Below are 11403 nucleotides of genomic sequence, written 5' to 3'. Positions count from 1 at the left end.
CTCAATAATTCAGACACAAACACATAATCATGTGTAAAGTGACTTACATTTATTGGACAGCAGAGCGTCAAATGAATCTGCCCATCTGGTCACTTCATCAGTGGATAACCTAAGAAAGCCAAACATGATCAGCTACAGTTATAATACAGCCAATAAACACATATCCTTACTTTTTTACAAAAACAACATATTACTCACTTCAAGTATCTTGTGGATCTCTCCTGAGCAGGAGGCAGGAATTCTGAAAAATCGCTGCATGAGTCTGATTTGTTAGACAGGCACCCTAGTCTAGTTTTCATGGCCCTGACAAAAAGGAAAGAAAAACAAAGACAAAAGCAATCTTAAAACAACAAGAGATTAGCAGCTGTCAATGACATTAGTGTGCTCATAAGAGACCGGCGATGAGTTATTTTTAGAACGTACCAGATTACTGATAATAATAACAGCTCAGGTGTGCATAATAGCCTGTTTGATTAGATTGTAGTGATGCTCGCAGACGTTACCATGAGCCTGCATTATACAACACACCATTGCAATGTTCAGTAATTATCTAGAGATGTGGATTCACCATATTGTAAACATGAATATTCCTTCAAAATGTGAATCATTGAAATGCAGCAGCGCACCTGGCCCTCAAATAAGGCATTATCATGGATTCTGCTTGTATATTTGCATCACAGAAGAATCAATCAGGACCGAGAGACAGAGAGCGACAGACAGCGAGAGAAAGAGAGATACATAGATGACAAGATAAATGGATACTCACTGAATGTCCTTGCAATGCCGTTTCGTCCAGTCAGTTGTACTGTAGGACCAAGTGAAGAGCTGATTTGCCTGTGAAAATGAAAAAGATTTACACGTATATATACCACTCCTCAGTGAGCATATTTTGTTAATCACTATTCCCAGGGTTCACAATTACTAGCATGCCAGATGCCACTTTTTCCCTTGATGCAATATAAACCATTTGGACCAACATAAGACTCACGTTATTTTGCTTGTTATTGCACTTGCAGTTCCGGGCACGTTCAGTTCTTCTAAAGGAACATTTCCCTCCAAATAACATCACTCTCTTACCATTTCAACCTATGAGGCTGATGCAACCTATTGCTTTCACATTAAGTTTTTTTTTAATGGGGAACACTGCATGAAAATGAACATTTCTTTTTCTGAAGGATCATAAATTGCTTCACAGACACTAATAGGCATGAGTAATGCATGAGTTATGTATAAAAAACAGGACTTTGTGCTATTGTAGACTTTGATGGGAATCAGAAAAGCTTAGTCTACCACGGATATTAAAGAGAAGGTATATTCCAATTTAATCTGCACACTTGCTTATTAAAGTCAGCTTTGGTATTGAAGTTCTTGTCATAAAAGGTGGTTTGATAATATGACTAAAGCTCTCAGAATAGTTAAGAAGGGGTCAATTTTCCAAAAATAAATAAAAATTGTTTTAAATCTGAGGTTAAACGAGTATTTTATGTTATTTAGAAGCTGCATGTTGCTAATAGGATTCACTAAAATAGAGCAAATGCATTTTAAGCGCATCATGCCATTTCTAGTGAGGCCTCGCAGAAATTATGAAACATATTCTAATTGCAGTGTGTCTAAACAATCCGAATTCTCTCAAAATGGGAATATTTTAGTGATGCACTGGATGCTTGAGGCTTATTCTTCATTTCCTTGCACTGGATGAGAACACGTGCCATGCTATTTATAAAATGCACTGACAAATCTATCTAGGCAGGGAGAAGCCAGTTCATGTTCTATGCAGCCATGCAGCACAAATGGAGCTACAGGGAGTTTGCTAACTAAAAGATACTCTGATGATGTCTCATCCTTATAAAATCTTCAAGAGATGCCGAGTGAAATAAAAACATGGCTAACTTTCTCCTTCCCTTTTTGTGAGGGTTTGCCAATTTAATATTCTCAATTTGTCTTTGATGTTGGGATCTGAGTTTCTGTGCTCGGAGTAATTTCATGGTTGTGGGTCCTGTCTCAGATTTAAATAGGATGCTAATGGCCTGGAATGAAACTCCCAAATGCTGAATTTTAGTTTGTTTAGTTAATATACACTGCTGGAAATACAGTTCATAGCAGGACAGCATAATCACAATGTTAAACGAAAATTATAAATAAAATAAAATAGAATAAAATAAAATAATCTAACATCTGAATACTACAGTACATTGCATTATATGGTTTTGGATAGGGATTTTATAGAAAAGTTTGTTTCAATCTTATGCACATCTACTGTTAAAATATACAGGATAACATAAAATAAATAAAAAAATATAAAATAAAATAGAATAAAATAAAATAATCTAACATCTGAATACTACAGTACATTGCACTATATGGTTTTGGATAGGGATTTTATAGAAAAGTTTGTTTCAATCTTATGCACATCTACTGTTAAAATATAGTGCCAGGATAACATAGGATAACAAAGGCCACAAAAAAACAAACAAAATAAAACCAAGATATTTTCATTTCATTCAAAAATTCCAGACTTGAGTTCAGCTGGTCAGAATAACTCTGCTAGATGCTAGAGTTATTTTAAAGTCTGGAGGTCAGCTGAGGCGGCTCAGGTAATGGTCATAACTGGGAAATGCTGAGCTGGATGGCAAAGCTTCTGTCATTCACATGCGGATGGATGGAACTACAGCAACTCCTTCAGAAACAACAGCAGAGGAGAAAAAAAGCAAAAAAGATGGAGAGAAAAAGCTTGCCAGGGACAACTTCCTGCAAGCTTTTCACAGCCTTGATGTGTTTGTGAATGGTAGGGGTGTTGTTCCAAAGCCCAGAATAAACCGAACAGCACAGAAAACATATTTCAGGAAAGGGAGAGATGTAAGTGTGTGAAGAGAGAGAGAGAGTGACTGGCAATAATGAAAAGGAGAAAAAGAGAGCCAGGGGACATGAAAAAACAAACAGTTTGCAGGATAGTATAAATTTACATACGTGTTTATGATCCTTAATGTAACCCCTAAAATATCATAGGCAGCGCTTTTTCATCATCACTGTCTGCTATATAGATTTCATTTATAAATGTCACCTTTCTAAACATAGTGATTACTCATGGATCAGCTCTCCCGGCCACGTACTGGCGACCTTTACGGTTATTTCAAGGGAAATGAAAATATTTTTTAAAAAGCAACTCATATAAACATCAGCCAGAACGAACGTGAAGACATTTCTCAATTGGGTTAGAGTAAGCAAGCTCAGGCCATGACTGCGTATGCATATCAATAACATTTACAGGATGTGGTATTTATATTTGCATGCAAATCTATCTGTCTGTCTGTCCATCCATCTATATGGCCATCCATCCATCAATCCATCGTCCCATCTTTCTAGCCTTCTGTTCATCCATCCGTCGCCCCATCTATCTATCCATCCATGCATCCATCTATCGTCCCCTCTATCTATGCCTCCATCCATGCATCCATCCATTTTATCTACCCATCTGTCCATCCATCCATCTTTCTATCCGTCCTAGCATCCATCATCCCCTTCTATCATCTGTCCTTCTATCCATCCATCTGTTTCTATTTATCCATGCATCCATCATCCCATCTCTGTCCTTACATCCATCATCCATCTATCATATATCTATGCATCTATCCATCCATGCATCCATCTATCGTCCCCTCTATCTATCCTGCTTCCATCCGTCCATGCATCCATTCATCTATCCATCCACTATCGTTCCATCCATCCAGCTATGCTTCTATCCATCCATGCATCCATCGTCCCATCTATCTATCTATCCTTCCATCCATCCACCCATCCATGCATCCAGCCATCAATCTATGCATCTATCCACCCATCCATCCATCCATCCATCCATCCATCAGGGATATGCAATATCTTATCGTTTGCGATAAGAGATAGTAGATAGTAGAAATTCTCCCCACGATAACAACGATAAAGCATAGCTGTTGACATATTTCTGTGTGCGACCATGCGGAGTGAAATGGCAGAAGGTGGACATGAAACGTAGGAGTTTATCGCTAAACGAGGAGCTACCTCTACAATCTGGAACTGGTTTGGTCAGGGATGTGAAAAATAAATAAATAAATAAAATCGGTCTGTTGCAATGAATACATTTACTAGTAGCACACGTGTGATACAGCTATGTATGTGTATGAGCCTGTTTACAAACCTGTTGTCCAACAAAAAAAAGTTTTTACACCAAATTCACTTCATAACATCAGTCAAGTGTTTGAAATAACTTCTTTTTGTGACCAGACGTGGTTTCATATCACAGAATAAGGCGATAATCATACTATTTTATAGTATTATATACAGTGATAAAGGCTATGTCGAATGGCATTGCATTATAAATATACTTTATTCTTTTAAAAATACCAGAGATGGCTTGAAGAACAGATAAACCATATATGCTGCAATCGTATGTTTATTGTCTTCAAATTTCATCAGTTAAAAAATCTAGTTAGTCATCATAAATTATATTACTTCTGTGACTGCACAAGGGCGCCCTAAGTCTACGAGTATGAATTAAACAGACATTACATTACATGCGTGTACTCATTAATGTTCATAACACTACATTAATTTTGGGTAAAAATAGGGGGAAAAAAATACTTCTCTCTAAAGAAGTTTGAAGTAAACGTATGAAAATCCATATGTTCTTCTCCAGTGTAGAGAAGTTTTTATTCTTTTTTTTTTTTTTTTAATTAAGAATTACTATCACAGATTCGTATCATAATGTAATATTTTATTTAAAAAATTCTAATGATTTATAGTTATAGGCCCCCTGCAGTTTTCTGTAAAATAAATGTTTTATGTAAAATATAATATAGCCTAATAATAATAATAATAATTATTATTACTTTATTATAAACACTTCCAATTTGTTCCACCATCTTAAACCAGAGTATGAAAAAAGTCTGAAGATGATCGAGGAGACACCAACATCAAAGCCCTAGGGTTTCATTCTTTTATGTAATTGGTATATTTTAGGAGCCTAATTTATGATGCATGCAGCTATCACTTGTAGCCAAAAACTGTGGTAAATGGTACCATCATCATTTATATCGTTATAGCAATAAATACCAGAAAATATCGTGGTATATATCGTTTTAAATCCATATCGCCCATCCCTACCATCTATCTATCTGTACATGCATCCAATTATCCTTCCATCCATGCATATATCATTACATCCATACATCCTTCAATCCATCTATCCTTCCATCAATCCACCCACCTGTTTATCTATCCATCCACCTATCCATCCGTACATACATATATCTTTCCTGTCTGTGCACCTATCATCCATTCATTCAAACAAAACATCACATCAGTAGCTAAATAGTAAGTAGCTAAATAAAGGATAGAATAAAAAAAATATATAAAACCATGCTCCATCCATCAATTAAAAGAGAATATCTATATTTTCTATAAACAATTCAGTTACTCTAATTTATTTTCTTTAGCTATTTGGGATCTCAAAATAAGAAAGCTGCAAACACATCCCAGGAATTCACATATTCTTTTTGCCATTAAAGGTCCCATATTGTCAAAACTGAAATTTCCTGGCTTTTTTCACGATAACTGAGGTCTAGGGCTATTTAACTACCATACAAGTTTCAAAACAGTCAGTCCACAATAATATGCACACAGCCTGCATAAAGTAGCTGTGATTTTTCACGAACCGTTGTGACTTCCGTAAAAAGTTGACGTCAGAACTACACAGTCACCGACTTCAGTCACCACCCCGAGCACCGCCCACAGTCCCACTCTCTTTTTGCCAAACCCCCAGAAAACATTGCGTCCACGCCATTGCTGACTGAGCAACAACAACACGGAAACATGTCGAAAAGGTTAACTTTAACCACGAAACCAGATCGGCCGACATGTAACGTTACACTCTCACTCAAAGGATGCACGATCTGACAGGATTGTTACTATGAGGTGGATCACATCTAACGTGTATAGTAAAGACAAACTCACCGTGTCTATCTAGTCATGATGAAGATGTATATACATTTCAATTTCAGCAGGCAACTATTTTTACAGCTACATTATTGTTCCAGCCACAATTAATCACAACAATGTATATACAATTACAAATGATTATATATAAATCGTCAGTTTGTTGTTTTACACACATGCACACAGACATTATTTCATACACGACATAGTCGTGAGATGCAAGAAACATAGACATATGGCAAGAAATCTGTAGACGCGCCCATAACAACAAAACACAATACTTTATTGAACCTTTTCTAATAAGAAGTGAGCGCTGCAAACGCAAGCATTTATGACGATCGTTTCGGTCCAGTCTGCTCGTTTTATCGCATTTAACCACAGCTGTCGTCATTTTTTTTGTCTGGCAGTGGCAGCAGATATGCGATAAAATTTCTAATTTGAGGCTGTATTACGTCGATTCTGGCACCCAACATCACAACAAGATGATATTTTAAGCTCCTTAGGTCGCAGAATCTGCGCTGGTTTGAATGGGCCGCCTCCAGTTTCCCCTTTGTTTTGCTGCCTCCAGCTAGCGCTGTGACGTCGGCTGACCCTAGTTATTTGATCCTTTAGATTGGCAGGTTTGAGTGCATGGAAATACAGTACAGAATACAGAAACCAAATACTACATCGCCAATCTGGAATCATTTCCATTCATGTCACCCATCTGCATTTGTACAAGTGTCTTCAAGTTCACGTGATCGCAAACGCTCAGCTGGTCAGGTTTGTATTTACTGCATTCAGTGTTTGAAAAAAAAAACATGAATTACCATTCTGAAACATCCTGTTGTAAGCGTGTTTGAGGAGGTGGTTGGTTGTCTCCTCTCGTCGCCGATTTGGACAGGCCAATCAGAAGAGAGGCTCATGAATATTAATTAGACAGGCCAAAATCGACCTGTTCTCAGCAGAGCTCCTGAGAGAGGAGCTGTAAAAATATATTGAGATGGTTTTTGGTACTTCTACCGCAAATATATATTCTTAAGGACGTCAAGACTTAAAATAAAACTCCAGAAAGGTGTAAAATATGTGACCTTTAAAGAAAAAGCGAGAGGTAGGTTAGGGGTCAGCAGTGTGCAAGTGTCAAGTGGATACTGTGGTCATTACCTGAGAGGAGCCCAATGCAGGGCAGGGAAAAGTTGTCATTCCCCAGTTTTCCCACTTTTAAATAATGCATGGGAATTGTTGAAGCATGAACACACAGTCCCAGACGGTTGATATAAAAGTGTGTGTGTTTTGTGTGTGTGTGTGTGTATGAGGAGGAAATGCTCTTCTTGGAATAGCTCAGCACTTTGTAATAATTAAAACTGCCACTGCATGCATATTTCATGCAGCGCAAGGAATATTTATCCGTACACCCCCAACCAGTACCTGCCAAAACACCACCTTATCTCACATTTATTAAACAATACAGCAATTGTATCCAGCAATACAGCAGTCTTTTAGGTCCGCCTTGTAAGGACACCTTTTTCCATGATTACTCCCATGATGCAACAGTGTGAAAACATCGCTCGCTGGTCTAATGTAATGAACAGGTGAATGTAATGGATGGATGGAAAAACAAAGGTTGAAAATTACCACTTACCAAGGCACACTATGCTAAAAACCTGAACATACATATGAAGATTCACTCTAAAGGTCAACATAATTTCCCATGAGATCTTAGCATTTAAAAAGGAACTTTAAATGGGATTGCCTTGCTCTTTTGAAATAAGAGTGTTTGACGTACCCAGCCCATCAGAACCATTTACATTCACTCAGAAATAGGGCTGCAACCACTGATCGATGAAGCCAAAAACATAACATTGACAACAAATTTCATAATCTAATAATTAGGCATTTTTTCCGTGCATGTGATGCCACTTTACAATAGTAAAAAAACTTTTTTTATATGATATTTACTTAAAACTTACTTTTAAAAAATTACTTAAAAAAATTAAATATTTTAATCTAGATTGTTAATCTATATTCTATATCCTAATCTGAATCTTAAATTGTCAGTAACAACTCAATATACGATAACAGAATAAAAAAAATAAAAATTATTTCAGGCATAACCAATATAACATAAATATACATAGCATTCCTACATTTTTATAAAAAAATAAAATAAAATAAAATATAGCTGCAAGCAGCGATGGCGGGCCCAAGCCATCAGTGCAAACGCCACCCCGGTGGCATCAGGAAAACTGTGCCCAGCGGGCACATGCATTTACAGTAACCCTCTGGCAGTCTGGTTTTTAAGGGATATGGCAATTAAAGGGTTAATCCAAACCATCAAGACTGTGAAACACACATACACAGAACAATATATAAAACTTTAGTAACACTTTACAATAAGGTTTCAGTTATTAACATTAACTATATTAATTAACATGAACAATAATTATATAGCATGTATTAATGTCAGTTAATATTCTAAACTTAAACATTTAAAAAAATTAGTTTTATGTGCTAACATTAGTTAATGCACTGTGAACTAACATCAACAAACATTAATAAATTCTGTGAAAATATATTGTTCATTGTTAGTTCATGTTAGTTAATGCATTTACTAATGTTAACAAATGAGACCTTACTATTAAGTGTTACCAAAGCCTTTAATGATTTACACCACGTGTATAATTATTAGGCACGTTGATATTCTGATGATATTTTTTTCCAAGCACATTTGACCAATTCCAAACCACATCAATCTTAATAACTTCTATTAATTTTGTATTTAATCATTTATGAGTGATATATAATTGTCCATGAAGGCTAGAAGAGAAAAACTCCTTATATTCAGGTGTGCAGAATTATTAGGCAATGTTCTTTTACAGATGAAATGAGCCAAAAAAGAGGTTTAACTCAGACTGAAAAGTCAAAAATTATTAAATCCCCATGAGAAATATTCAAAACTAATGCAATACAGCAATTGCAAAGTTAAGACATGACCATTGGACAAAAAAATTATCTATGACTATTTCTGAAATATTTTTGACTATGAAGATACAATTGACTAAATTGAAGACTATAGTATCACCATAGTCCCTAATTGTATGGAAATGGGATTCAAATCGAAAAAAATGTTCCCCCATTTTGTGTCCCCCCAACTTCTCAAACCAAAGTTACACCCTTGCATAGGTCAGTATCAAATGAGTTTCAAATTATTATTTGCAGCACAAAATTTTTTTATAAGTCCACGTGTATGTATCTTTTTATCTTTTTATGTTGTAATTAACATAATTATTAACCAAATTATATAAAATTATGTTGTCAGTGCCCTACACATGAAGTGGTTCTAGGATTTTTTTGTCCCTAAAACTGACAGAAAAGGATAAAGCCTAAGAGATTTCTTAAACTATAACGAAAAAAAAAAAAAAAGATTTTTTTCTGGTGATTAAAGAGATGTTTAAAAGTCTCTCTCTCTCTCTCTCTCTCTATTTCCTCAGAATGACTTGTTCTATGTATGTAAAAAGTTTTAAAGTGTTTGGAAGCTGCACTTTAAAAAATATAAGAAAATTACTGCTATCTTTTTTTACTGTTACTTTAATAAATCGCCATTGCAACACCGTTCAAGATATCCAATATCCGTTCGCAATTTAGCATCTTCAGTATATTGGCATCATGTAGACAAAGTTTGGTGTGAATTGCTTGTTTCTCCTGGATGGAGTATCTAAAATTCCACTGCCTGATCTTTCCAAAAATCCACATTCAAAGCAAAATAGCTGACTTCCTGTTGGTCGTAGCTGATGACTGTAAATTAGAAAGTTGTCCGTCTTGATGAGAACAATGTATGTCCCGAGTTTGGTGTCTGTAGCTAAAACTAACCCCCCAAGTTTTTTCAAAAGGTGGCACTATAGAGTGCCTCCTCCACACCCTTTTATGAGCTTTTGCCAGTGTCTATCTATCATTAATACTGATATGCGTGTTGAGTTTCAGGAAATTCTAAGCATGTTATCTGCCTCAAAATCACCAGAAAAGAACATTCAAGTTTGATACGTTGCCATGGCAACAATATTTTAGATATCAATATCCCCTCAACAGTTTTACATCTGCTGTGTTTTGACATTATTCTGATGAAGTTTGAAGCAAATCGAGTGAAAACAAGATGCTGAATTCAAAGCATTTTGAAAATGACACGCTTCCAGCTGCCAGTTGGTGGCGCTATAACTTTGACTCCTAATAGTCACATCTATGCGATCGGCATCATACAACGAACAAACCCCTGAAGTTTGATCAAAATCAGACAATGTATGTGGATGTTATTAGACACTTCCTGTTTCTCATTTCTCGCTATAACTTAATCGCCTCGCCACGAGCAAACCGTTCGAGTTATCAAAAATCCCTCGCAATTTAGCATCCCCAATGTCTTGAGATCATGGTCACCGAGTTTGGTGGCAATCGGTTGGAAATCCTCAGAGGAGTATATCAAATTCCAGAGCATGTACTTTTTACACAGCCCTGAATAGCCTACTTCCTGTTGGGCGGAGCCTATGACATGCAGCGCGAATGTTGTTCGGCTCAATGAGGTCTATATGTGTATTGAGTTTCATATGAATTAGTGCAAGTATGTGAGCTATACATCAAGTTTTCTGACTGTGTTCCAGGGGGCGCCGTAGAGTCCCTGTGCCATGCCCCGGTCCCAGCCTCTGCGGCGTCCTAATGGCCGCAGGTTCCAACGCGGGAAATTCTCAGAGGAGTATATCAAATTCCAGAGCATGCCCTTTTTAAATAGCCCTGAATAGCCAACTTCCTGTTGGGCGGAGCCTATGACATGCAGTGCAAAAGTTGTTCGGCTCAATGAGTTCTATATGTGTGCTGAGTTTCATATGAATACGTGCAAGCATGTGTGAGCTATATATCAAGTTTTCAGACTGTGTTCCAGGGGGCGCCGTAGAGCCCCTGTGCCACGCCCGGGTCCCAGTCTCTGCGGTGTCCTAATGACCGCAGATTCCAATGTGTGTGCCTATTTTCAAGAGTTTTTGAGCACGTTAAGGCCCCCAAAAAGACCCGGATAGTCGAAAAAAATAAAAAATAAAAAATAAATAAATATAGCTGCAAGCAGCGATGGCGGGCCCAAGCCGTCAGTGCAAACGCCATCCCGGAGGCATCAGGAGAACGGTGCACAGCGAGCACATGCATTTACACTAACCGTCTGGCAGTCTGGTTTTAAGGGATACGGCAATTAAAGAGGTAATCCGAACCATATAGACCAAGGGTGCCCAAACTCGGTCCTGGAGGGCCGGTGTCCTGCAGAGTTTATCTCCAACCCTAATCAAACACACCTGATCCAGCTAATCAAGCTCTTACTAGTCATACTAGAAACTTCCAGGCAGGTGTGTTTAGACAAGTTGGAGCTAAACTCTGCAGGACCTCGGCCCTCCAGGACCGAGTTTGGGCACCCCTGATATAGAC

General features: G+C 37.3%; 1 protein-coding gene and 1 long non-coding RNA gene across 2 annotated transcripts in view; both read right to left on the bottom strand.

Moving 5' to 3' along the window:
- Nucleotides 1-11403, bottom strand: part of LOC107750077 (ATPase family AAA domain-containing protein 2-like) — a 116002-nt gene that overhangs the window by 30708 nt on the left and 73891 nt on the right. The window lies entirely within an intron of this gene.
- Nucleotides 32-916, bottom strand: LOC107750076 (uncharacterized). The gene is made up of 3 exons (XR_001641110.1): nt 767-916; nt 199-303; nt 32-109 (listed from the first exon to the last, which is right to left on the bottom strand). It is a non-coding gene; the product is annotated as an uncharacterized LOC107750076 (long non-coding RNA).

Source organism: Sinocyclocheilus rhinocerous, unplaced genomic scaffold (assembly GCF_001515625.1).
Source record: "Sinocyclocheilus rhinocerous isolate Xijiao unplaced genomic scaffold, SAMN03320098_v1.1 scaffold272, whole genome shotgun sequence".
Taxonomy (NCBI): Eukaryota; Metazoa; Chordata; class Actinopteri; order Cypriniformes; family Cyprinidae; genus Sinocyclocheilus; species Sinocyclocheilus rhinocerous.
The sequence above is the reverse complement of the archived record's forward strand: the minus strand, read 5'-3'. Positions and strand labels throughout refer to the sequence as shown.